At 37.5% G+C, this 27,487-nt stretch overlaps 1 long non-coding RNA gene across 2 annotated transcripts in view; it reads left to right on the plus strand.

Moving 5' to 3' along the window:
* LOC147581771 (uncharacterized) overlaps positions 1-27,487 on the plus strand; it is a 575,779-nt gene that overhangs the window by 138,616 nt on the left and 409,676 nt on the right. The window contains exon 1 of one of the 2 annotated variants that reach the window (XR_015249755.1): positions 21,801-21,919. The exons of the other annotated variant lie outside the window; for it this stretch is intronic. This is a non-coding gene — a long non-coding RNA (uncharacterized LOC147581771). Of the gene's footprint in view, positions 1-21,800; positions 21,920-27,487 lie in introns of those variants that run through there. 2 annotated transcript variants of the gene reach the window in all.

The following is a 27,487-nucleotide window of genomic DNA, read 5'->3' on the forward strand; positions in this document are numbered from 1 at the left end:
AGGACACCTGTCCTACCAGTTTAGGTCTCCACCCTTATGACCAAATTTAACTAACCTTAATTATTTCCTTAAAGGCCCTTCAAATACATTCACTTTGGGGGTTAGCACTTTAACATTGGAACTTTGGGAGATGTTATTCAGTCCATAACATGGTTCTTTGATAATCAATTGGCTGACTTATTGAGGGAAGGCATACATTTAATGTAGATTTCATTTTATTTCTTTGCTGTTTTGGAATTTCCAGTTTGAAGCTAACTGAACCATTTCATTTTTCCTCCAACAAGCTCTACTTTTTGTACATATGAAAAAGTTCCAGATATTTGACATCTGTATTTAAAATAATAAATGCAAATTTTTATAACCTGATGTACCTTACATAAATGAAAGTGGCCCTTAGGCCTGTCTTGAGAGGATTTCTTGGCATTATATGACTTCTGGGATACTTGGGAAAGATCCATATCTTGAGAATAGTGTGTGTATGTGTGCATGTGTTTAGACACTAATACTAAACATACAAGTAAAATGAAATAAGTGGACATAAATACTTAGTTTATTGACGGGTCATATACACCTTTTGCAATACTGTTCGGCAAAGGGCAGAATCTAGTCCATGGTATCATCTTTATTTAATAACAGAAAATATGTCATAGGGCAACTAACATGCTTTCTAGTTTATCCCAGTGGCAGCCTCATTCACTAGTCCCCCAGCAGCAGCTGTATCAAATGAAACCTAAGTAAAGGAGAAGAGAAAGAGGGGAATAGTTGGAGAGGTTGGAGCTTGAGGTGGGAGTAGCAGTGAAAAGAGAGAGAAAGCAGAGTTGTGAAGAAAATTGACTTAGGGTGGTATTTTTCTGAGTCTTTATTATATTTATGTTAGGATATGTTTTATTGGCTCATAAAATTCAGTCACATGAGTAGATTCAAAAGTAAAGCAGTGAGCCTCAGTCTATTTGTTATCATTATCATAGTGTGAAAACCATTTCCATTGCAGGTGTTTCAAAGACCCATAGAGGTTACATGACTTAAACATTAACATATTATTCTAATAACATGAAGCTGCCACCCTTTGACCCATGAGCTTTAACTTTAATAATTTCCAGGTTATCCCTTAGTCAAAATATGTTTTCCCTTCAATTTTCACACTGGTGCACTTTCTTTAATATAAAGTACTGATATAATAAATAAATTATATCCAGATGAAAGTCTGTCATCTGATACCTCATCCCAGCATAGTGCCTGCAAATGCTAAAGCATTTCTCAACAACGTGCTTCTTTTATCAGGGACAGAGACACGGGAATCTGGCTGAGGTGGTATTTGATAAGATGAAGAATGAAATGAATAGATAAGTTCAAGGACAGATTGCCTTGGACAAAGTCTTAGAGGTCAATACTTACTTTTTTATTCCCCCATAAATTGGGGGGGCAGTTGGAATGAAGAGAAAAAAGCAGACTTCATCACAGTTTGAAAGTCTTGGTGTCAGATATGGAGAAAAGCTCACCAAAGTGAAATCTTCATCATGAAGTGCACCGTACATAAAAGAATAAATGCCTGGGTTCAGGAGTCATCTGGGAATGATTGGTAATCATATTATTTAGCTTCCTGCACACTAGATGTCTGTGATCAGGTTATCTATTTTATTAGCTATGGAGCCAGTGATTTATTAAGGGTTTTTTTCTGAGGAAGTTCATCTGCCTTATTTTCCACATAGGATGTTTCTAAAAGCACAATGTATATCTAAAAAGCTGCTAATTACTCAGGTTCAGCAATCTTGAAATCAATGATTTCTAAGAAAGAACGGTGACATGTATTTGAATATGTACAATGATATGAATGGATATTCTGTTCATAGCTGATCGTTATTGTGTACTTTCCTCGTTTCTAGTGAGATAACCAGATTCTTTACTCTCCTTCCTTCCTCTTTTCTCCTTCCCTGTCTTCCCACTCTTCCTTCCTTCCTTTCCTTTCTTTCTTTATTTGTTCCTTCCTTCTTTTCATCCACCCTCTCTTTCTTCCCACAACACCCCTTTTAAAAATCAGACAGTATGTGAGCTAAGGGAAAAAGAGAAGGATCATCCATAGTGAAGAGAGTCGTAGATAGAAATACAGACAGTACTTTGGTAGTAATGTCTTTTGAATGGATTAAACTTTTGACACACACACACACACACACACACACACATCTGTGATGCTAAAGGAATATGCATTGTTACAAGAGGAAAAGTAAGAGGATTAGCATTTGTTGAACTACTTCTAAGTGTCCTTTATTAGACTGTTTCATTGAATCTTCTTAACAAGACCAGGAAATTTTAGTGAGGAAAGCATGCTGCAGAAAATAAAAAAATATATATATATCTGGTATTGGTTTCTGTTAATTATCACCATTTGGATAGTACCCAAGCTGTCTAAAAAGTGCATGTTTGGTGAGCTCTTTATAGATTTTGGATACTAGCCCTTTGTCCGATATGTCATTTGCAAATATCTTTTCCCATTCCGTTGGTTGCCTTTTAGTTTTGTTGGTTGTTTCCTTTGCTGTGCAGAAGCTTTTTATCTTCATAAGGTCCCAGTAATTCACTTTTGCTTTTAATTCCCTTGCCTTTGGGGATGTGTCGAGTAAGAGATTGCTACAGCTGAGGTCAGAGAGGTCTTTTCCTGCTTTCTCCTCTAAGGTTTTGATGGTTTCCTGTCTCACATTCAGGTCCTTTATCCATTTTTTTTTTTTTTTCAACGTTTATTTTTTTATTTTTGGGACAGAGAGAGACAGAGCATGAACGGGGGAGGGGCAGAGAGAGAGGGAGACACAGAATCGGAAACAGGCTCCAGGCTCTGAGCCATCAGCCCAGAGCCCGACGCGGGGCTCGAACTCACTGACCGCGAGATCGTGACCTGGCTGAAGTCGGACGCTTAACCGACTGCGCCACCCAGGCGCCCCCCTTTATCCATTTTGAGTTTATTTTTGTGAATGGTGTGAGAAAGTGGTCTAGTTTCAACCTTCTGCATGTTGCTGTCCAGTTCTCCCAGCACCATTTGTTAAAGAGACTGTCTTTTTTCCATTGGAAGTTCTTTCCTGCTTTGTCAAAGATGAGTTGGCCATACGTTTGTGGGTCTAGTTCTGGGGTTTCTATTCTATTCCATTGGTCTATGTGTCTGTTTTGTACTCCACACCCGAAAAGCAAATAACCCAGTGAAGAAATGGGCAGAAAACATGAATAGACACTTCTCTAAAGAAGACATCCGGATGGCCAACAGGCACATGAAAAGATGTTCAGCGTCGCTCCTTATCAGGGAAATACAAATCAAAACCACACTCAGGTATCACCTCACGCCAGTCAGAGTGGCCAAAATGAACAAATCAGGAGACTATAGATGCTGGAGAGGATGTGGAGAAACGGGAACCCTCTTGCACTGTTGGTGGGAATGCAAATTGGTGCAGCCGCTCTGGAAAGCAGTGTGGAGATTCCTCAGAAAATTAAAAATAGACCTACCCTATGACCCAGCAATAGCACTGTTAGGAATTTATCCAAGGGACACAGGAGTACTGATGCATAGGGGCACTTGTACCCCAATGTTCATAGCAGCACTCTCAACAATAGCCAAATTATGGAAAGAGCCTAAATGTCCATCAACTGATGAATGGATAAAGAAATTGTGGTTTATATACACTATGGAATACTACGTGGCAATGAGAAAAAATGAAATATGGCCTTTTGTAGCAACGTGGATGGAACTGGAGAGTGTGATGCTAAGTGAAATAAGCCATACAGAGAAAGACAGATACCATATGGTTTCACTCTTATGTGGATCCTGAGAAACTTGACAGGAACCCATGGGGGAGGGGAAGGAAAAAAAAAAGAGGTTAGAGTGGGAGAGAGCCAAAGCATAAGAGACTGTTGAGAACTGAGAGCAAACTGAGGGTTGATGGGGGGTGGGAGGGAGGAGAGGGTGGGTGATGGGTATTGAGGAGGGCACCTTTTGGGATGAGCACTGGGTGTTGTATGGAAACCAATTTGACAATAAATTTCATATATAAATAAAAAAAAAAGTGCATGTTATTTCACTATACCAAACTTTTCCTCATTGTGTATATTAAAAAATATAATACTAGGAATTCACTGTTCAGTAACACATTTATTAACAAAATATTTATGGATTGCCTACATTGTCCAGAAAATATTTCAGCCATTAGAAATACTATGATGAAGAGGGTAGTCAAGGTTATTGCATTAAATATTTATTTGTTTGCTTGTGTTTGCACATGTGTATGCATTTGTTTGGCTTGTGAACATGACTGTGACATTACAGTGTGGAATTATGTAATGATAATGATAATAACTGACATTGATTGGACACTTTCTTTTTTTTTTTTTTAATTTTTTTAAAACGTTTATTTATTTTTTGAGACAGAGAGAGACAGAGCATGAACGGGGGAGGGGCAGAGAGAGAGGGAGACACAGAATTGGAAGCAGGCTCCAGGCTCCGAACTGTCAGCCCAGAGCCCGACGTGGGGCTCGAACCCACGGACTGCGAGATCGTGACCTGAGCTGAAGTCGGACGCTTAACCGACTGAGCCACCCAGTCGCCCCTGATTCTACACTTTCTATGTGTCCAGGGGTTCTTGTCTGCTGAAAGGTGACTGCATATTAGATTCTTTAGAAGTGTGAATTTTTATGTAATTTTTCATTTTAATTAATCAAAGAGCTAATCATATGCTACCTTATTCTAAGGCAGCTTGAAAGAATTCAAATAATATGGCAAAAGAAAATAATTAAAAATAAACAAGGAATATGATGTAATGGAAAAAGAAGGTGGAGAAAGTATATAGAGCTAAGTGAGGCTGTGAAGCAAATTACTGGCCACAAATCACCGTGTACTTTTCCCCAGGGACAAGGGAAATGGTAGGATTCAGGGCCCACACAAAAAAAGGCTAGTTGTTGAGGAAAAACATAATTTCTGATATGGAGACTGAGATAAAATTCTTTTGTAGGTCCGTATGCATGATGCCCTATACACTTACTGGAAACACATTCTATCTTTTATTTTAGGCAGATGGCTTCAGTACATTTAATTCAAGAGCCATTCAGTAAACACAATTCTCACGGGACAATGGGAGAGGTTGAGTATAGTGGTAAATGGAGTTGAAAGAGTGGATCATATAATATTCTCCAGTTATGAAGTTTTCTGATTTTTCTGGCTTAATCCAAGGAAAGGTTATATCAGAGGAGTGTATAGTCTGCATACTCTCATGTGATCCTTCATAAAAATTATGTCTTTTAGCCAAGTGTTTAAAAGGCATTGAGCCACAGTGAGCTCGAGATTAATTCCAGTGTCAAATATTTGGAATTCAGATATTCTAGATTAGCTCAGCCTTATGCTTTAACAATCAATCAAACTGGCGATAGAGTTGACATCCTATAGGAGGGCATTATTTATGAATTCCAAAAGGTCCTCATTATAGTATCCTAATTCCTGTGACAATACTCTTATGAAGTTGCTTATGTACTTCCACATCTGCATTTGTGTTTATATTATGTGAACCCTTCACCCCTTTAAAGTGATCTATGCTTTATGTTAATGACTGTAGTTATGAATCTTAAATAAGACTGTGTTCTTTTTTATCAAACTTACTATCAATATATGTTTTTTCTGTTAATGAATCAGTGCATTTTACATTTAGAAGACAGGGAAAAATTCATTCATTGTTATGCAAAGTTAGCATTTAGATAAACTGTCTTTCTGTAATTTTCTAGGGATGTTTAAAAATGAATCTTACAGGGGCACCTGGGTGGCGCAGTCAGTTAAGCATCCGACTTCAGCCAGGTCACGATCTCGCGGTCCGTGAGTTCGAGCCCCGCGTCAGGCTCTGGGCTGATGGCTCAGAGCCTGGAGCCTGTTTCCGATTCTGTGTCTCCCTCTCTCTCTGCCCCTCCCCCGTTCATGCTCTGTCTCTCTCTGTCCCAAAAATAAAAAAAATAAAAAACGTTGAAAAAAAAATTAAAAAAAAAAATAAAAATGAATCTTACATATTGTTTTGTATTTTACCTTTTTTACTTAGTTTATCCAGTCTTTACCCCAGTACAGCATGGGGAACAATAGTTTTAAATTTTTTTTATTAATTGTTTTGGTAATGTTTTATCTTAGAGAGGGAGAGAGAGAGAGAGAGAGAGAGAGCAAGCGGGTGCGAGCACAGGAGCACGTAGGGGAGGGGTAGAAAATGAGGGAGACGGAATCTGAAGTAAGTTCCAGCTCTGAGCTGTCAGCACAGAGCCCAACGTGGGGCTCAAACTAAAGAACCTTGAGATTATGACCTGAGCCAAAGTCAGATGCTTAACCGTCTGAGCCACCCAGGTGCCCAGGGAACAGTCTTTTAAGGTTATATAATATTCTATCCAGTTGATGTATTATTATTAACTATATAGTTTACTGAACCACTTCCAGGTATTGTGATGTTAGGGGCAGAAGAAACAGGAAAGAAAGAGAGAAGAAGAGCTAAGGTGAGTCATTCAGAGTTATGCCAATAAAATGCCCAGAGACTTCTCTGTCTTTTAGGAGATCAGAAACCCACAGTGTTATAAAGAGCTCTGTATGATAATAAACAAAATTAAGTACACGATGTGAAAAGGTTTCTTCCATAGTCTCCCCCGCCTCATATGTTCTGCTTTACCAGTAGACATGATAGAAATATTTTAAATAAAAAAGGGAAAGTGAGGGGTGCCTGGGTGTCTCAGTCTGTTAAGCGTCCGACTTTGGCTCAGGTCATGATTTCATGGTTCCTGGGTTTGAGCCCCGCCTCAGACTTTGTGCTGACAGCTCTGAGCCTGGAGCCTGCTTCAAATTCTGTGTCTCCTTCTCTCTCTCTCTCTCTGTCCCTCCCGTGTTCATTCTCAGTCTCTCAAAAATAGATAAATGTTAAAAAGAAAAACAGTAAAAAAAAAAAAAATAATAAGGGAAAGTGAGCATGGGAGAGGTTACAGGAAGTTGAGCCAATCATGTGATCTGATGTAATCTGAATCAAAATCCTAAACCTGGATCTAATATAATCCAGCACAGTAAGGTGTAGGTTTGTTTTTAGTGTAGCTGGAAATTTCAACAGGTGGCTTTATTTAAGACAATTAAATTTGTTAGTATTTTCAGAGAGCTACTGTCTTGGTGGGTAAGTGTTGGACATTATATTTATTATTAATAATAGAACTAAATTTACAAGGTACTTGACATTGTACTGAAATATGAATCCATAGTCTTGGAGAGCGGCTGCCTGGCCAGCTACATTTCTTTTGTGACTTCTCTAGTCTAAAAGATTTATAGCAGAACAAAATAACCGATAGATTTGAAATGTTACTTAATTTCAGAACTTAGTTTCCTGCAGGATGAAGTAGACCTTTGAAAGTCTGGGATGGAACAGCATGTTCTAGATTCTGGGTGGAAAGTGCAGCATGGAAGCTATGAAGGGCATCTCCTGGAAAGCAAAACCTGAGTCTGCAGCTCTAACTCACCCACCAAGTGCTTCTTCTGAAGTGTCACCGTGTGACTTAGAGAGTTCTTTCATTGCCAGTAGCACATTTTATACATCTAAGCACTGTATTCAGTAACTAGATTTATTTCTATCATTAAAGAATGACATTGCTTTACGTTTGGTTTCTTGGAGCATGGGATGGTAGGATGGAAAGTCCTTTAATGTTTCTGAATATATGGCTACAGTCAAAGCCTCATCTAGATTCGGTCTGTGAGGTTTATTTAAGAACAGAGTTTGTTTTTCTTCATGTTGCCTAACACCGTATTTTTTTTTCAAGTGTTGCAGTTCATAGTTCAAGATTTGTTTGGTGATTTGGGTTAGGTCCCTCTGAACAAGGAAAATCTTTCTTGGGAATATAATTTTTTTCTTTAGGCACCGTGCTAGATATTTTGTGAAAGATAAGATAGTGGGTTTTTGTTTTGTTTTAATGTATGAGATTTATATAGGCTTCTGTTCTACATATCAGTGGTTTTGGAGGTGGACATGAGTGGCTGCTGCAGTATTATCTAGTGGTAAGAATATTTGGCTTGGAGTTAATGCCTGTTCTAATCTGGACTCTCTTGCTATATGTGTTCCCCTATCTCCTAGTCTATTGGATCACATCTGATTATGACTATTACCATTCATTATGTTTTATGAAACCTTTATTATGGACATTTAAGAACATATATGAAAGAAAAGGAAAAAATGAAAAAAATGAACTGATGGGTACATCTCCTTGTTTCCATTATCTTCAACACATGGCCATTCTTATGTCATCTGTGTCCACCCACTAGCACCCTTGTTATACCTCAGAAATATTTGAAGCAAATCTCAGATAGCATATCTATAAATATTTCAGCAATATCTCAAAAAGGTAGAGATTCTTCATAATTATTACACCTAAGAAAAAATTCCTTATATGATCAAATGCCCAGTCAATATTCACATTTTCTCAATTATCATGTATTTTTAAAGGTTTATTTGTGGGGCGCCTGGGTGGCGCAGTCGGTTAAGCGTCCGACTTCAGCCAGGTCACGATCTCGCAGTCTGTGAGTTCGAGCCCCGCGTCAGGCTCTGGGCTGATGGCTCAGAGCCTGGAGCCTGTTTCCGATTCTGTGTCTCCCTCTCTCTCTGCCCCTCCCCCGTTCATGCTCTGTCTCTCTCTGTCCCAAAAATAAATAAACGTTGAAAAAAAAAATTAAAAAAAAAAAAAAGGTTTATTTGTTTGAGTGGGGATCTACATAACATCATACATTGTAATAGTTTAATTTTGTTTTTTAAGTCTGTTTTAGTCTGTAGGATTCTTTCTTCTTTTTTTTTTTCGCATCTCCATTGGCTGCTCTATACGTTCTCTCTCCTTTGTGTTTTCAGTAAATTGATAGATTTAGAGAACTGATCAGATTCAGGTTTGATTTTTAAAAAATTTTTTTTTATATATTTTTAATATTTTTTAATATTATTTCTTACATGCTGTTATCTTCTTTCCAGGAGGTGCATAATGTCTTGGCATTTCTTTCTGTGAGTTATCAACCATTATTTTCAATCAATAAATATTGATGTTCATTGTCTAGGTTTATTATTTCATTGCAGTTTACAAAATGGTGATACTCTCATTTCTTCTTTTCATTATTAGCTGTAGAAAACTTCTGTAAAGAACTTTGCCTCATTAACCATCATTACCTTAAGGTAGAGACCATTGCAAAAGGGCACCAAAAACCCTTTGATTCTTTCCATTTAAATACCAGTTTTGAAAATAATTGTGGCTCCCTAAAATCTTGCAAAGATGAACATTTTTTGTGGGGGTGGGGGGCAGCTCCATGGTGGCGTATTTTGAACACATTAATTGAAATATATTTTGTCCATTTCAAAATATTGTTTCAAGTGTGCACTATTGGAGCTTATGCAGGTTAGTTCCTAAGACTTTTGACATGACTCCAGTATTCTTTGATGGCTTCTTTTCTTCTGGAATGATAAGTTGTTACGGGCTTATTTTGTGCATTTCTCATGGCAGATCTGGAATCAGGCATTTCTTCAAAGAGCCCTGATTCTTTAATTTTTTTAATATAATTTATTGTCAAGTTAGCTAACATACAGTGTATACAGTATACTCTTGACTTTGGGGGTAGATTCCCATGACTCATCGATTACATACAACACCCAGTGCTCATCCCAATAAGTGCTCTCCTGAATGCCAATCACCCATTTTCCCCTTTCCTCTGACCCCCATCAACCTTTAGTTCTCTGTATTTAAGAATATCTTAGGGTTTGCCTCCCTCCCTCTCTGTTTGAAACTATTTTTTTCCTTTTCTTCCCCCATGGTCTTCTGTTAAGTTTCTCAAGTGAGCCCTGATTCTTTTTAGTGGGATATGGTGTTTAGAGGCCATATAGGCAAATACATGTACTTATATACATATATATGCAAATATATATGTGTGTATATATATTTATTGTATAAATATAAATATACTTAAATATAAATGCTGGATATAGTATATACATATATAAATAAATATATGCTATACTATATATACTATGGTACCTATGTACATATTAGCATATGTGATAATTTAGTTAGTATAATTAATTTGCATTTCTCTTACAAAGACTTATGAACATTCTTTCAAATGGCTAAAAGTATACTGTACTTCTTTTACTGTAAACTGTTTCTTCTATTTCTAGCTTGTTTTTGGTTGTTGACCTTTTTCTTCTTTATTTTAACAGCTCTTAATGTATCAGTCCTTTGCCTTTTTTTTTATTTTTAAATTTTTTTTCCAACGTTTTTTATTTATTTTTGGGACAGAGAGAGACAGAGCATGAACGGGGGAGGGGCAGAGAGAGAGGGAGACACAGAATCGGAAACAGGCTCCAGGCTCTGAGCCATCAGCCCAGAGCCTGACGCGGGGCTCGAACTCACGGACCGCGAGATCGTGACCTGGCTGAAGTCGGACGCTTAACCGACTGCGCCACCCAGGCGCCCCTTCTTTGCCTTTGATATATAAATTGCAGATATATTTCTCTGCTTTTCATTTATTTATTTATTTTTTTGCTTTACTTTTGTTTTTTTGTACGCAATTAAAATCTTTTATGGGGGCGCCTGGGTGGCGCAGTCGGTTAAGCGTCCGACTTCAGCCAGGTCACGATCTCGCGGTCCGTGAGTTCGAGCCCCGCGTCGGGCTCTGGGCTGATGGCTCAGAGCCTGGAGCCTGTTTCCGATTCTGTGTCTCCCTCTCTCTCTGCCCCTCCCCCGTTCATGCTCTGTCTCTCTCTGTCCCAAAAATAAATAAACGTTGATAAAAAAAAAATTAAAAAAAAAAAAAAAATCTTTTATGGAATTAAGTGTATTAATCCTTCCTTTTGTTTCCTCTGGATTTAGATCATAGGAAGTTTTCCTACTCACAAGTTATAGGAATTCACCTTTGTTTCCTTATAGTATTTATATGGCTTCATTTTTTTTTTTTTAAATTCAAGTCTTTGGTTCATTTGGTATTTACTTGGTGTATGGTTCAAGAAGAAGATCCAGTTTTATCCTGACACCATTTATAAAAAATCCGTGTTCCCCACCATTGTAACCATTTATTGCTGCTCAGCTCCCAATCCACATCCTTCACTGGCTTCTCTGTAATAATTGAGATGAACGCTGTAAATTTTTTTTCTTAGCTAGCTGGCTTGATGTTAAGTTTTGTTAGAAGCGGGTGCTTTTGTTAGAAGAGGGGCACTTGGGTGGTTCAGTTGGTTAAGCCTCTGACTCTTGATCTCGGCTCAGTTCAAGATCTCACATTTCATGAGTTTGAACCCTTCAACGGTCTCTGCGCTGATAGTGTGGATCCTGCTTGGGATTCTGTCTCTCCTAATCTCTGCCCCTCCCCTGATTGCATGCGCACGTGCACACACTATCTTTCAAAATAAACAAATAAACTTAAAAAATAAAAAGAAGAAGGTGCTGGAAGGACACTGGATGAGAAACGTTTCCCTAGGGCTTGGATCCTATAGAACAGGAAGCTTTCTAGCACCCAGCTCCTGTTGTGACCAAAGGTCAGTAGTGTCTAGAGGTTAGAAACTTCCTCTGCAACTCCCTTCTGTGGTTTTATAGCAGTTGTGCTGGAATCTTTCTGAGGATGACTTCCCTCAGCACCCCAGCGGGAGGGTTTCAGTAGTGCTGGTGTGTCATAAGAGCAGTTTGTCTCTCATTCAGTGCTCCATAGCTATGCCCTCTCCATCAAGGTCTGGACCTCAGTCCTGGGGTGTGTGTGTGTGTGTGTGTGTGTGTGTGTGTGTGTGTGTGTGCATGTGCGTGTGTGTATGTATGTGTGTGTGTGTTGGCTCTTTCTTGGGTACTTTTATCTCAGCACTAGAGGTGGTGACTCCTTATGTCTACTACTGTTGTATTTTACAGAGTTCTCTACTTCGTACTAGCTGATCTCTTGTACTACCAATTCCTTATTATAGTTAATAATTCTTTTAAAAAATGTTTAAAAAATGTTTCTTTTCTCATTCTTTTATTCATTTTTTCCTTAGAAAACTCAAGTATCTTAATATTTTAAGATATAAAACTTTAGAGAATTTAATAATAAAAGTATTTCTTGGGCATCATATTTAAATGATATAAGCCTTCATGAATAAGAAAGATATTAATTCAATCTGCTAAATTAGAGGTTACTTCAAAAGTTATGGTGATGATGCTAAACATTTTTGTAATTGAAGTATAGTTGACATATAATGTTATATTAGTGATTCACATAGTGATTCAACAGTTCTGTACATAATACCGTCCTCACCATAATACATGTAGTTACCGTCTGTCGCCATACAAAATTATTACACTATTATTGACTGTATTCCCTATGCTGTACTTCTCATCCCTTTGTCTTATTTATTATTTCTTTATTTAGTTAATAATTCTTTATATTAAGATTTCCTTGTTCAAATAACAGTGTGGTTTGTCACCTGACTGAATCTTGATTATAACACTGAATGATAGGAGATGCTGCCTTTATTATAAACCAAACATCCATATGGAATTTGATCATTTTCTGGATTTTTCTGTTTTGTTCCACTAGCTTGTCTAATTTTGGGACAATATCAAACTGTTTTAATTATAAAATCTTAATAGCATTTTTTAAAAGTCTGTTAATGCTTGCTTTTCCTCATTGCTCTTCTTTTCCAATGTTTAAACTTTCTTTGCTTGTTTATTTTTAAAAATGAATTTTTCATCAATCAGGATAATACTCTGATGACATTTAAATAAAAATTTGGATTGTATTCAATTTATAAATTAGCTTAGAGAGGACATCTTTATGATATTGAATCATCCTATCTAAAACCAAGTATGGCTTTCTATTTGTTGAAGGGAACTTTTGAGTATTTCTGCAGTGTTTTTTGGTTTTCCTTAGATACAGTTTGAGCTTCCAGGTATTTCCTTTTCTTTTTTGTTGTCATTATATCTTATAATCATTTTTTTTTGTTTATTGATATGAAGCATGTTGGTTTTACAGGTAGCTAATTCATTCAGTTTTCTTATTTTTTGTAGTAATTTTTTTATTCCTTTATTTGGATTACTTCTTTCTTTACAGATCAAATACCTCTAAATGCTTTCTCTTGCCTGATAGCATGGGTAGTATCTCCATCACAACATTAAACATTGGTAGAGATACTAGCAAGTGTTAGTCTCTAACTTAGTGGAATAGCCTCTAGTATTTTCTCACTAAGTAAGATTGTGAATTTTGTATGAAGGCATACAATGTCTGTTAATTCCTAATTTATTGATTTTTTTTGTAAAAAAAATATGAATGAGCACTTGATTTTGTCAAAGTCTTTACTAAATTTATGAAGACAATCACATGACTTTTCTATTAATGAGATGGATTATATTAATCGATGTTTATTAATGAATTATATTAATGATTTCTTAATATTGAACAATTTTTGCCTTCCAGAATAAGCCTCACTTGGTCATCTTTCATATTTGTTAATTTTGTGTAAAATTTTTATATCTATTTTCATAAGTGAAAGTATTCGTAGTGTTCTTTTTTGTGTTTCTCTAAACATCATCAAATTTAGAGAGGAATATTATAATTGCTTCACAAAACGTTTGAAGTTTTCAGTCTTTTTTATGTTCTAGAAGCAATTAAGTAGCATTAGAATTATCTAGTTTTTTAAAGATTCAGTAGAATTTTATTGTGAAGCCTTTGGGTCTCATGCTTTTTTTGTGGGGAAGTCTCTGAACTACTTTGTGTATTTCTTTACTGGCATTAGATATAATTAAATTATCTGTCTCTACTAGGGTAACTTTTGCTTATATTTTTCTTAAAAATCATTCATTTCATTTAGATTTTTTAATTTATTTGCACAGAATCATGCAAAGCAATCCCTTATAATTTAAAAATTTCCTCCCTTTGGTAGCTATTTCCTTCTCCCCATTGTTTCTAATTTGTTGTATTTATGCTTTCTTAATTAGGTTAGGTAGTGTTTTGTCTATTTTACTGATTCTTCTCGAAGAACCAGATTTTAGATTTGTTAGTTATAGTCATTCTCAGTTTTTAACTCCTTAGTTTCTACTTTTATTATTATTAATGCATTCCTTCAGCTTTATTTTAGTTTACTTTGTTATTATTATCTTTTTAATCAAGTATTTTGAGTTGGCTAGTTTTTACCCTTTTTGTTGAGTTAGGTATATAATGCTGTAAGTTTTTCTCTGATAACTGCTTACACTCCATCCCACAGATTCTGACATGGCATCAGGTTACAGTTATGGCTAGAATTAGGCTTGAAAAGATCAAATGATCTGATTTGTGTTTTAGGATGGTATTCTGGCTTCAGTGGCAAGTCATAGCCTTGGCAGGAAAACTGTAATAGTTCAAATAAGTGATGCTGAGGACTTTCATCAAGGCATTGGCAAAAGTGCTGGAGAAGAAGAAAGAATGTTAGTATTTTAGAGGTAGATTTGATAGGATATAGTTAGATATAGATGAGAGAAAGACAAGAATAAGAAATTAATGTAATTCTAATTCTAATTCCAGTGTTTAGGGTTTTTTTTCCACACCACCAAACAATTCTCCTATACCAGCTGGATTCCCCGCAATTCAACTCAGTTCTGACACTGTCAACCTAGAAATAGCATGTGATTCCACAGGTTAAGGGTTCAGTCCTACAGGACTGTTCCTCTTCCCACGTTAGACACCAGTGTTAAGTCTAGATTGTCACCTATGCTTCTGATGGACTTTTGATTGCAGGATCGCACACACTCTTTTTAGGCTTGATTAATTTGCTAGAGCAGCTCCCAAAACTAAGAGAAACATTTTACTTACAAGGTTACTGATTTATTATAAAAAGATATACTCAGCAATAGGCATATGAAAGAGATTCGTAGACCATGGTATGGGAAAAGTGTGCAGAGCTTCCATGCCCACTGCAAGTGCAACCACTTTCCCCAAATCTCCACCGATGTGTCCACCAACCTGGAAGTTCTCTGAACCACATCCTTTTGGTTTTATGGAGGCTTCATTACATGGGTATGATTGATTAAATCATTGGCTATTGGTGATTAATTTAACCTCTAGCCCCTCTACCCTCTCCAAAGTTCAGAGGGTTGGAACTGAAAGTTACCCTCTAATCACATGGATGGTTCTTCTGGTAGCCAGCCATCCTTACGCATGGTCCAAAAGTTACATCCCTAATATAAAAAAAGACACCTTTGTTGCTCTTCTCACTAGAAAGTTCCAAGGCTTTTAGGAGTTCTGTGCCAGTAACATTAGACAAAGACCAAATATATATTTTTGGTTATAAATCACAATATAAGATCCAAGGATTCTGGATTTGAGGTCTACTCTTCAAATTGGAAATTCAGGAGAAGAAGCCAAGCAAGTCTGAGTGTCAAGAGGTGAACTTCCATACTATTTTCTACAGTGGCTGCACCAGCTTGCATTCTCACTTAATAGTACACAAGGGTTCCTTTTTCTCCACATCTTTGCCAAAACTGGTAATTTCTTGTGTTTTTTATTTTAGCCATTCTGACAGGTTTAAGATGATATCTCATTGTGTTTTTAATTTGCATTTCCCTGGTGTTTAGTGATATTGAGCATCTTTTCATGTGTCTGTTGGACATCTGTATGTCTTCTTTGGAAAAATGTCTTCTTATATTCTCTGCCCATTTTTAAATTGGTTTATTTGTATCATTAGTGTTGAGTAGTATAAGATTTTAAAATTTGGGGTATTAATCCATGATCAGTCAGATACATCATTTGCAAATATCTTTCCCCATTGAGTAGGTTGACCTTTTGTTTTGATGATTTTCTTTGCTGTATAAGAGCTTTTTATTTTGGTGTAGTTCTAATAATTTAATTTTGCTTTTGTTTCCCTTACCTTAGGAGACATATCTAGAAAATGTTTCTGTGGTCAATGTGAAAAAAATTGTTGCCTATGTTTTTTTTTTTTTCCTAGGAGTTGTGTGATTTCAGGTCTCATATCAGGTCTGTATTTATGTGTATGGTTTAAAAAAGTGGTCCAGGGGCGCCTGGGTGGCGCAGTCGGTTAAGCGTCCGACTTCAGCCAGGTCACGATCTCGCGGTCCGTGAGTTCGAGCCCCGCGTCGGGCTCTGGGCTGATGGCTCAGAGCCTGGAGCCTGTTTCCGATTCTGTGTCTCCCTCTCTCTCTGCCCCTCCCCCATTCATGCTCTGTCTCTGTCCCAAAAATAATTAAACGTTGAAAAAAAAATTAAAAAAAAAAAAATTTTTTTAAAATAAAAAAGTGGTCCAGTTTCATTCTTTTGCATATTATGGTCTAGTTTTCCCAGAACTGTTTATTGAAGAGACTATCTTTTCCCTGTTACATATTTTTGCCTCCTTTGTTGTAGATTTATTGGCTGTACAAGTGTGGGTTTATTTCAAGGGTTTCTGTTCTGTTTCACACATTAATATATGTGTCTGTTTTGTGCCTCTACCATACTGTTCTGACTACAATAGCTTTGTAGTATATCTTGAAATGTGAGATTGTGATACCTTCAGCTTGGTTCTTCTTTCTCAAGATTACTTTGGCAATTCAGGGTCTTTTGTGGTTCCATACAAATTTTAGTATTATTTGTTCTAGTTCTGTGAAAATTGTTAATGGTATTTGATATAGATTACATTAAGTCTCTAGATTGCTTTCGGTACTAGTAGGGGCATTTTAACAAGATTTGTTCTTCCATTCCATGAGCATGAAATATCTTTCCATTTTTTTGGTGTCATCTTCAACTTCTTTCACCAGCATTTTATAGTTTTTAGAGTATAGGTCTTTCACCTCCTTGATTAAGTTTATTCCAAGGTATTCTTTTTGGGGCAGTTGTAAATGAGACTATTTTCTTAATTTTTCTTTCTGCTATTTCATTACTAGTATATAGAAATGCAACAGATTTCTCTATACTTATTTTGTATCCTGTGACTCTACTTAATTCATTTGTTCTAGTATTTTTTTGGTGGGATTATTTAGAATTTTATATATGTGGTATCATGTCATCTGTACATAGTGAAAATTTTACTTCTTTATTACCAATTTGGGGGCCTTTTATTTCTTTTTGTTGTTTTATTGCTGTGGCTAGGACTTCCAGTATTATGTTGAGTAAAAGTGGTGAGAGTGGATGTCCTTGTCTTGTTCATGATCTTAGAGAAAAAGCTCTCTGTTTTTCATACCGGAGTATGATATTAGCTGTCGGCTTCTCATCCATGGCCTTTATTATGCTGAGGTTTGTTCCCTCTAAACCTACTTTGTTGAGTTTTTATCATAAGTAGATGTTGTACTTTGTTAAATGCTTTTTCTGCATCTACTGAGATGATCATATGATTTTTATCCTTTCTCTCTCTTTTTTTTAATGTTTATTTATTTTTGACAGAGAGAGAGAGAGAGAGAGAGAGAGAGAGAGAGAGCATGAGTGGGGGAGGGGCAGAGAGAGAGAGAGGGAGACACTGAATCTGAAGCAGGCTCCAGGCTCCCAGCTGTCATCACAGAGCCGGATGTGGGGCTTGAACTCAGACCACGAGATCATGACCTGAGCTGAAGTCTGATGCTCAACCAACTGAGCCACCCAGGCGCCCCTATCCTTTCTCTTTTTATGTGATGTATTAAGTTGATTGATTTGTAAATATTGCACCATCTTTATATCCCTGGAATAAATCCCACTTGATCATCATGGTGAATAATTATTTATTTATTTATTTATTTATTTATTTATTTATTTATTTTTAATTTTTTTTCTTTTTTAAATTCTTTTTTTTTTATTTATATATGAAATTTATTGTCAAATTGGTTTCCATACAACACCCAGTGCTCATCCCAAAAGGTGCCCTCCTCAATACCCATCACCCACCCTCTCCTCCCTCCCACCCCCCATCAACCCTTAGTTTGTTCTCAGTTCTCAACAGTCTCTTATGCTTTGGCTCTCTCCCAGGCTAACCTCTTTTTTTTTTTTTTTCCTTCCCCTCTCCCATGGGTTCCTGTTAAGTTTCTCAGGATCCACATAAGAGTGAAACCATATGGTATCTGTCTTTCTCTGTATGGCTTATTTCACTCAGCATCACACTCTCCAGTTCCATCCACGTTGCTACAAAAGGCCATATTTCATTTTTTCTCATTGCCACGTAGTATTCCATTGTGTATATAAACCACAATTTCTTTATCCATTCATCAGTTGATGGACATTTAGGCTCTTTCCATAATTTGGCTATTGTTGAGAGTGCTGCTATGAACATTGGGGTACAAGTGCCCCTATGCATCAGTACTCCTGTGTCCCTTGGATAAATTCCTAGCAGTGCTACTGCTGGGTCATAGGGTAGGTCTATTTATAATTTTCTGAGGAACCTCCACACTGCTTTCCAGAGCGGCTGCACCAATTTGCATTCCCACCAACAGTGCAAGAGGGTTCCCGTTTCTCCACATCCTCTCCAGCATCTATAGTCTCCTGATTTGTTCATTTTGGCCACTCTGACTGGCGTGAGGTGATACCTGAGTGTGGTTTTGATTTGTATTTCCCTGATAAGGAGCGACGCTGAACATCTTTTCATGTGCCTGTTGGCCATCCGGATGTCTTCTTTAGAGAAGTGTCTATTCATGTTTTCTGCCCATTTCTTCACTGGGTTATTTGCTTTTCGGGTGTGGAGTTTGGTGAGCTCTTTATAGATTTTGGATACTAGCCCTTTGTCCGATATGTCATTTGCAAATATCTTTTCCCATTCCGTTGGTTGCCTTTTAGTTTTGTTGGTTGTTTCCTTTGCTGTGCAGAAGCTTTTTATCTTCATAAGGTCCCAGTAATTCACTTTTGCTTTTAATTCCCTTGCCTTTGGGGATGTGTCGAGTAAGAGATTGCTACGGCTGAGGTCAGAGAGGTCTTTTCCTGCTTTCTCCTCTAAGGTTTTGATGGTTTCCTGTCTCACATTCAGGTCCTTTATCCATTTTGAGTTTATTTTTGTGAATGGTGTGAGAAAGTGGTCTAGTTTCAACCTTCTGCATGTTGCTGTCCAGTTCTCCCAGCACCATTTGTTAAAGAGACTGTCTTTTTTCCATTGGAAGTTCTTTCCTGCTTTGTCAAAGATGAGTTGGCCATACGTTTGTGGGTCTAGTTCTGGGGTTTCTATTCTATTCCATTGGTCTATGTGTCTGTTTTTGTGCCAATACCATGCTGTCTTGATGATGACAGCTTTGTAGTAGAGGCTAAAGTCTGGGATTGTGATGCCTCCTGCTTTGGTCTTCTTCTTCAAAATTACTTTGGCTATTCGGGGCCTTTTGTGGTTCCATATGAATTTTAGGATTGCTTGTTCTAGTTTCGAGAAGGATGCTGGTGCAATTTTGATTGGGATTGCATTGAATGTGTAGATAGCTTTGGGTAGTATTGACATTTTGACAATATTTATTCTTCCAATCCATGAGCAGGGAATGTCTTTCCGTTTCTTTAAATCTTCTTCAATTACCTTCATAAGCTTTCTATACTTTTCAGCATACAGATCCTTTACATCTTTGGTTAGATTTATTCCTAGGTATTTTATGCTTCTTGGTGCAATTGTGAATGGGATCAGTTTCTTTATTTGTCTTTCTGTTGCTTCATTGTTAGTGTATAAGAATGCAACTGATTTCTGTACATTGATTTTGTATCCTGCAACTTTGCTGAATTCATGTATCAGTTCTAGCAGACTTTTGGTGGAGTCTATCGGATTTTCCATGTATAATATCATGTCATCTGCAAAAAGCGAAAGCTTGACTTCATCTTTGCCAATTTTGACGCCTTTGATTTCCTTTTGTTGTCTGATTGCTGATGCTAGAACTTCCAGCACTATGTTAAACAACAGCGGTGAGAGTGGGCATCCCTGTCGTGTTCCTGATCTCAGGGAAAAAGCTCTCAGTTTTTCCCCGTTGAGGATGATGTTAGCTGTGGGCTTTTCATAAATGGCTTTTATGATCTTTAAGTATGTTCCTTCTATCCCGACTTTCTCAAGGGTTTTTATTAAGAAAGGGTGCTGGATTTTGTCAAAGGCCTTTTCTGCATCGATTGACAGGATCATATGATTCTTCTCTTTTTTTTTGTTAATGTGATGTATCACGTTGATTGACTTGCGAATGTTGAACCAGCCCTGCATCCCAGGAATGAATCCCACTTGATCATGGTGAATAATTCTTTTTATAAGCTGTTGAATTCGATTTGCTAGTATCTTATTGAGAATTTTTGCATCCATATTCATCAGGGATATTGGCCTGTAGTTGTCTTTTTTTACTGGGTCTCTGCCTGGTTTAGGAATCAAAGTAATACTGGCTTCATAGAATGAGTCTGGAAGTTTTCCTTCCCTTTCTATTTCTTGGAATAGCTTGAGAAGGATAGGTATTATCTCTGCTTTAAACGTCTGGTAGAACTCCCCTGGGAAGCCATCTGGTCCTGGACTCTTATTTGTTGGGAGATTTTTGATAACCGATTCAATTTCTTCACTGGTGATGGGTCTGTTCAAGCTTTCTATTTCCTCCTGATTGAGTTTTGGAAGAGTGTGGGTGTTCAGGAATTTGTCCATTTCTTCCAGGTTGTCCAATTTGTTGGCATATAATTTTTCATAGTATTCCCTGATAATTGTTTGTATCTCTGAGGGATTGGTTGTCATAATTCCATTTTCATTCATGATTTTATCTATTTGGGTCATCTCCCTTTTCTTTTTGAGAAGCCTGGCTAGAGGTTTGTCAATTTTGTTTATTTTTTCAAAAAACCAACTCTTGGTTTCGTTGATCTGCTCTACAGTTTTTTTAGATTCTATATTGTTTATTTCTGCTCTGATCTTTATTATTTCTCTTCTTCTGCTGGGTTTAGGCTGCCTTTGCTGTTCTGCTTCTAGTTCCTTTAGGTGTGCTGTTAGATTTTGTATTTGGGATTTTTCTTGTTTCTTGAGATAGGCCTGGATTGCAATGTATTTTCCTCTCAGGACTGCCTTCGCTGCGTCCCAAAGCGTTTGGATTGTTGTATTTTCATTTTCGTTTGTTTCCATGTATTTTTTAATTTCTTCTCTAATTGCCTGGTTGACCCACTCATTCATTAGTAGGGTGTTCTTTAACCTCCATGCTTTTGGAGGTTTTCCAGACTTTTTTCTGTGGTTGATTTCAAGCTTCATAGCATTGTGGTCTGAAAGTATGCATGGTATGATTTCAATTCTTGTAAACTTATGAAGGGCTGTTTTGTGACCCAGTATATGATCTATCTTGGAGAATGTTCCATGTGCACTCGAGAAGAAAGTATATTCTGTTGCTTTGGGATGCAGAGTTCTAAATATATCTGTCAAGTCCATCTGATCCAATGTGTCATTCAGGGCCCTTGTTTCTTTATTGACCGTGTGTCTAGATGATCTATCCATTTCTGTAAGTGGGGTGTTAAAGTCCCCTGCAATGACCACATTCTTCTCAATAAGGTTGCTTATGTTTATGAGTAATTGTTTTATATATTTGGGCGCTCCGGTATTCGGCGCATAGACATTTATAATTGTTAGCTCTTCCTGATGGATAGACCCTGTCACTATTATATAATGTCCTTCTTCATCTCTTGTTACAGCCTTTAATTTAAAGTCTAGTTTGTCTGATATAAGGATGGCTACTCCAGCTTTCTTTTGGCTTCCAGTCGCATGATAAATAGTTCTCCATCCCCTCACTCTCAATCCATTCAGTCACTCTGTATCTTTTGATTGAAGCATTTAGTCCATTTACATTCAAAGAAATTATTATTAATTATTTTAATGTTTATTTTTGAGAGATACAGAGAGCAAGCAGGGGAGGGGCAGAGAGAGAGACACAAAATCTGAAGCAGGCTCCAGGCTCTGAGCTGTCAGCAGAGCCCGACATGGGGCTTGAACTCAACAAACTGTGAGATCATGACCTGAGCAGAAGCCAGGCACTTAACCAACTGAGCCACCCAGGTGCCCCTCAAAGAAATTATTGATAGGTATGTACGTATTGTGAATTTGTTACTTGGTTTATAGTTGTTTTTGTAATTCTTCTCTATTCTGTTCTTCTTCTCTTGATCTTTCTTTGTAGTATGATGACTTTTTTTGTGTGTGTGATATGCTTGCATTCCTTTCACCTTATTTTTTTGTTTATCTTTTATAGGTTTTTGATTTGTGGTTATCATTAGGTTAATATATAACATTTATGCCAATGACAGTCTATGTATTAAGTTGATGGTTGCTTGAGTTTTAACCCATTATAAAAGCACTAAATTTTTACTCCCCCCTTGCCTACATTTTTTGTATATGATGTCATATTTATATTCTTTTATTTTGTGAATTCCTTGAGTGATTATTCTAGATATAATTGATTTTACTACTTTATGCTTTAACCTTTGTACTGTTTTTTTTTTTGTACTGGTTTTATAAGTGATTAATGTGCTACTTTCATTATTATGTTTTCATTTACCTGTGAAATTTTTTCCTTTCATAATTTTCTTACTCCTGTTTATGGTCATTTATTTATACCCAAAGAATTCCCTTTAATGTTTCTTGTAAAGTTGGTTTAGTGGTGATGATCTCCTTTAACTTTTGTTTGTCTGGGAAACTTTTTCTCTCTACTTCTATTCTGAATGATAACTTGTGGGTATTTTTGGTTGTAGGTTTTTTTTCTTTCAGTACTTTGAATATATCATGTCACTCCTTTCTTGCCTGTGACATTTCTTCTAAAAAATCAGGTAATAGCCTTATAAATTTCCCTTGTGTAACTGTTTTTTCTTGCTGCTTTAAAAATCTCTATTACTACTTTATCCCATTTTTTAAAAAAAAAATTTTTTTTTCAACGTTTATTTATTTTTGGGACAGAGAGAGACAGAGCATGAACGGGGGAGGGGAAGAGAGAGAGGGAGACACAGAATCGGAAACAGGCTCCAGGCTCTGAACCATCAGCCCATAGCCTGACGCGGGGCTTGAACCCACGGACCGCGCGATTGTGACCTGGCTGAAGTCGGACGCTAACCGACTGCGCCACCCAGGCGCCCCACTACTTTATCCCATTTTAATTATTATGTATCTTGGTGTGGACCTCCTTGGGTTAATTTTTATTGGGCTTCTCTATGCTTCTTAGATCTGAATGTCTATTTCCCGGATAAGGGAATTTTCAGCTATTATTTCTTTAAATAAATTATCTGCCACCTCTGTCTCTCTTTACCTTCTGAGATCCCCATAATGGAAATTTTATTATGCTTGATGATGTCACTAAGTTCACTTAACCTATTCTCATTTTGTTATTCTTTTTTTATTACTCTTTTATTATTCTTTTTTCTTTTTACTGTTCAGTTTGGTTGCTTTTCATCACCTTGTCTTCCAGGTTGCTTATTTGTTCTTCTTCGTCCTCTAATCTATTGATTCTAGTGTATTTTTAAGTTTTAATTATTAGTTTTTCATCCCTGTTTTTTTATATGTATTTTTCCTATCTCTTTGTTGAAGGTCTCATTGAGTTTCTCTAATCTTTTCTCAATTCCAGTGAGTATCTTTATGAGTATTACTTTGAATTCTTTATTAGGCTTATTGTTTATTTTTGTTTCATTTAGCTCTTTTGCTGTGGTTTTGTCCTATTCTTTAATTTGGGGGCATATTCCTTTGTCTCTTCATTTTGTCTAACTCGGTGTTTGTTTCTGTGTATTAGGAAAGTTAGCTAATTCTTCTGACCTTGAAAAACAGGTTGTGTGGTGCTTTGTAGCATAATGTTCCCTATTCATCAGACCCAGGTGCTTCAGCAGTGTCTCCTATGTGGGTTTCATGGGCCCTACTTTTGTGGTTGAGCCATATTTGCCTTCAGTTCAGTCAGTTTCATTGGCCCACTTTGCCTGTTGTGCATGCAATGGGCAGGGTTTGGTCCCTGTGCTGTTAAGTGGCTTGTAGTTGGGTGGTGTCAGCAGTCAGACAAGATTTGTGCACTCAGCCATCTGTACAGGGCTCTGGTGGGGCATTTTCCCTGTTTTCCCTGCCTTGTCCCTGAGAGGCTTTTATAGGTGGGTGGGGCCTGCAGTCATTCCAGATGCCTGCCCCCAGTCCTTCTGTTGGGGCTACAGCACACTGACTTGCAGGGTACTCTTTATGCCTTGTTTCATAAGAAGCATTTATTGGTGGCCACCCTCCAGTCAGACCAGGTGGCTGCCCCCAGTCCATCTGCTGGGGCTGCAGTTACACAGATCAGCATGGCACTGTCTCTGTGCTGTCAGCTATGTGGTTTGGCTGCTGGGGCTGTGGGAAAACTGTTGTGTGTGGTTATCCTCTCCTCTCCCCAGGGCAAGAGCTGCTTTGGAGTGGTACTGGTTTTTGCTGCGACTGTTTGCATGGTAGGAGTCTCTTTGGAAGGATGCCTGCTGAGTAGAGTGGGTTGAATGGAGTGAGTTTGCACGACAGAGAGGAGAGCGGCATGCATGAGTAGAGTTAATAAAATAAGTGGAGAGTGTTCATGCTTATTCCTACAAGTGTCTGGCTATCTAGGCTTGGTGGTGGTGGTGGTGGGGGGGGGGGGTTGGGGGAGAGATGATGCCCACCAACTCTTTTGTTCTTGGAGAAGTCTCCTAAATATCCCTGCCCCTCCAGCACAAGTTTGAAATTAGTAAATAAATCTCCTTCCCCAGGCACTTTTCAGAGTGCTGCTTGCATGCTGTATCTCCACAGGGTTATGTGTTATGATGGCTCTTTAAGAGTGGGGACTCAGTTCCTTATCACCTTCTGGCTCTCAGAGAGCTAAGCCCACTGATTTTTAAAGTACCCAGAGTTAAGTCTTACTGATTGTAAAAACTTGCGAAGTTTAGCCCCACTGGTTTTCAAAGTTAGATGTTGTGGGGACTCATCTCCTGTGTAGTTCTCCTGTGCCTGGGTGCCTGGTGTATGGTCTGATCCTCTTGCTTCTCTGTGCTTGTGGTGTCCCTCCCATTTGTGGTTAGTCTTGTTGGTGGTTTAAAGTTTCCCAACTGTGTCTGTGCCCCTCCTACCCTTTTCACTGTGGTCCTCTCTCTAGATATTAACTGTGGGAAGTCTGTTCTGCCAATCTTCAGGTCATTTTCTGAGTTAGTTGCACTGATGTGGCTGTTATCTCAGTGTGTCCATGGATTGAGCTAAGCTTAGGACCCTCTTGCTCTGCCATCTTCCCATAAGTCCTAACTGCTTATTTTTCTTGCAAAATGTGACCTGTGTCAGGATCATAGGTCTTGAGAACACAAAGATAAATGCCATCATCCTTTTATCTTTTGATAGAGAGTTATCTGTTCAGTATCCAAGGCACTATTTAAATTACAAAATGTAAATAGGATTTGATTGATACAAACTCAGAGGAAGATCTATCCTAAATAAATCTAGATTTCTTGGTGAATTGGCTTGGTGGGATTAAAAAAAAGAATTAAATAGGACTTCGGTTCAGATTCCTCTGGGTTAGTTCTTTTGGGTTGTAATGCTCAAATGCATAACTTGAAGAAGTGTATCACTAAGAGAGAATGTCATTGGGGGCTGAGAACATTTGGGAGGGGTGAACAGGAGTGGTGAATGAAAATTTAATGTATTCTTTATTATTTGAAACTTTGATTTGAGATTAAATTTCAGAAGAGGTCATTGGCCAGTTGGAGACTAGATAGCTGGTATGAACTGCCTATTCTGGTGCACTGAAGCTCAAAGGATGGCAACACAGTGTGGCAACCTTGTGCCTGTAGCATGGCTCTTGTGCCTTAGAGTGAGGGAGGGCTGGAAGGTATGCTTTTAACTATAGTGCAAAGTAGGGACATCTCTAAATATAAATGGTGGTGGTTATTGTGGTTAGTGTTCTCAAATACTCTTCTTTCTCTGCATTTTTTATCTTGTTGTTCCTCTTTCATCTGGTAGCCACAATAAACTAGTTTTCTCAAACTTGTCTTTTTGAATCTTTGGTCCATGATTTAACAAACACATTTGTGTCTTTACTATTCCATTCTCTAATTGCATCTTCAAATTCACCCCATTAGTCTTATTTAACATTTGAGGAATCCAAGCCAAAAGAAAGTTTTAATGAGTTGAATTAGCTCTCATGACTAGTGAGTTATAGAGCTGGAATCTACATTCAGATTTTTTGATTTGAGGATAGCACTCTTTGCTTGACTGCTTTTACCTTTATACATAGTGGAAGTAAAGGTGGAGAATAACAAGATATACTGGACGGGAGACACTATTCCAGAGGGATTTTCAGTGATCAGAAAATGATTCTTGAAATGCCAGAAACTATCATTAGTTGTTTTTTTTTTTTTTTTTTTTTTTTTTTTTTTTTTTTTTTCAGTAGAAGAACAAAAATTCTCATATGATTTCTAGGGCTTTGTTATTTAGGGAAATCACTTTACAATGTTCTGTCACAACATAAAAATCTTTAATAGCTGGAAATAAAGGGATGCTCTTTGGGGTTACTTCAATGAATTCCTTTTAACTTTTTATGTCTCTTTAAAGGGGCTATAGCTAAAAGTGTGGAGGTAAGGGAACCATAAATCATGGATGTTGAAATACTGAAAGCTGTGAACATAAATGTTTCGATAAATACCAAGTGGTGTCAAATTCTGCTGTGAAATTCCAAAGTGTAATATAATCTTTCAGTGTTAAGGAAAGAGGTCTTCAGGTGAACAACAACTAAAGACTTCTGTATTTTAAAGAGGGAGCAAAGCCTTAAGACTGTTGCATGTTTGTCAGTCCAGAAGCAGTGAGGGAATGGCTGTTTCATGCCGGTGGGTTGTCTTTTTTTCTACTTTACGCCTTTCGTTTTGTTCAGTATATATACATTATATACCTATTACATATACGGAGGGCTTTTGACATCAAAAGCTGGTTGGATAATCTATAAGATTATACCGACCATAACATGCAGGCACATGCGAGACACTTGACCCCTAAAAAGGAGTCACAGGCCATGGCATATTTAAACACAGTGAGAAGTCAAGTTAACAGCCAGCATGCTATTGAACAAATGTGCATTGTTGTTACAATTGAAACCACATGCTGAGTAATATAACATAGGTGCGACCTAACTGAGAATGTGTAGACAGTTGGACTCATGAATATATTATTTTTTTGAATTTATATTATGTCTGTGAGTCTCGAGGCCCCTCACTCTGTTTTCTTAGTAGAAGTCAGCAACACAAGCCCAGCTGCATGGATGGACCTGGCTGCTGGAGGACCACCAGGTCCTTTCTAGCTGCTGGGACCATGGAAAGACTTTAGCTGCTATAAGAGCCTAAGGACCTGATCTTTCTAAACCATGTCAAACCTGAACTTACCTAAGGGGCTAAATCACAGACTGCTGAGGCAGACATCTCTGAATACAGAACTGTTTCAATGGCTGTTTATTACTTTATGGAATAGTCAGCATTAGATAGTTGTATGAATAGATACTCACCAAACTAAACGTTTCAAGCTTTATTTGGTTTGAAACAACACATGTGTCTTTTTCTGTGTTCCAATTTTTTTTAGGTCCAGTGCATTCATTTTTTGTTTATTGGCAACCTAAATTAAGACAGGTTAGAGACGTTGAGTTTTGTCTGCAG

This window comes from Puma concolor, chromosome B1 (genome assembly GCF_028749965.1).
Source record: "Puma concolor isolate L17-30 chromosome B1, mPumCon1.1.hap2, whole genome shotgun sequence".
Classification (NCBI taxonomy): Eukaryota; Metazoa; Chordata; class Mammalia; order Carnivora; family Felidae; genus Puma; species Puma concolor.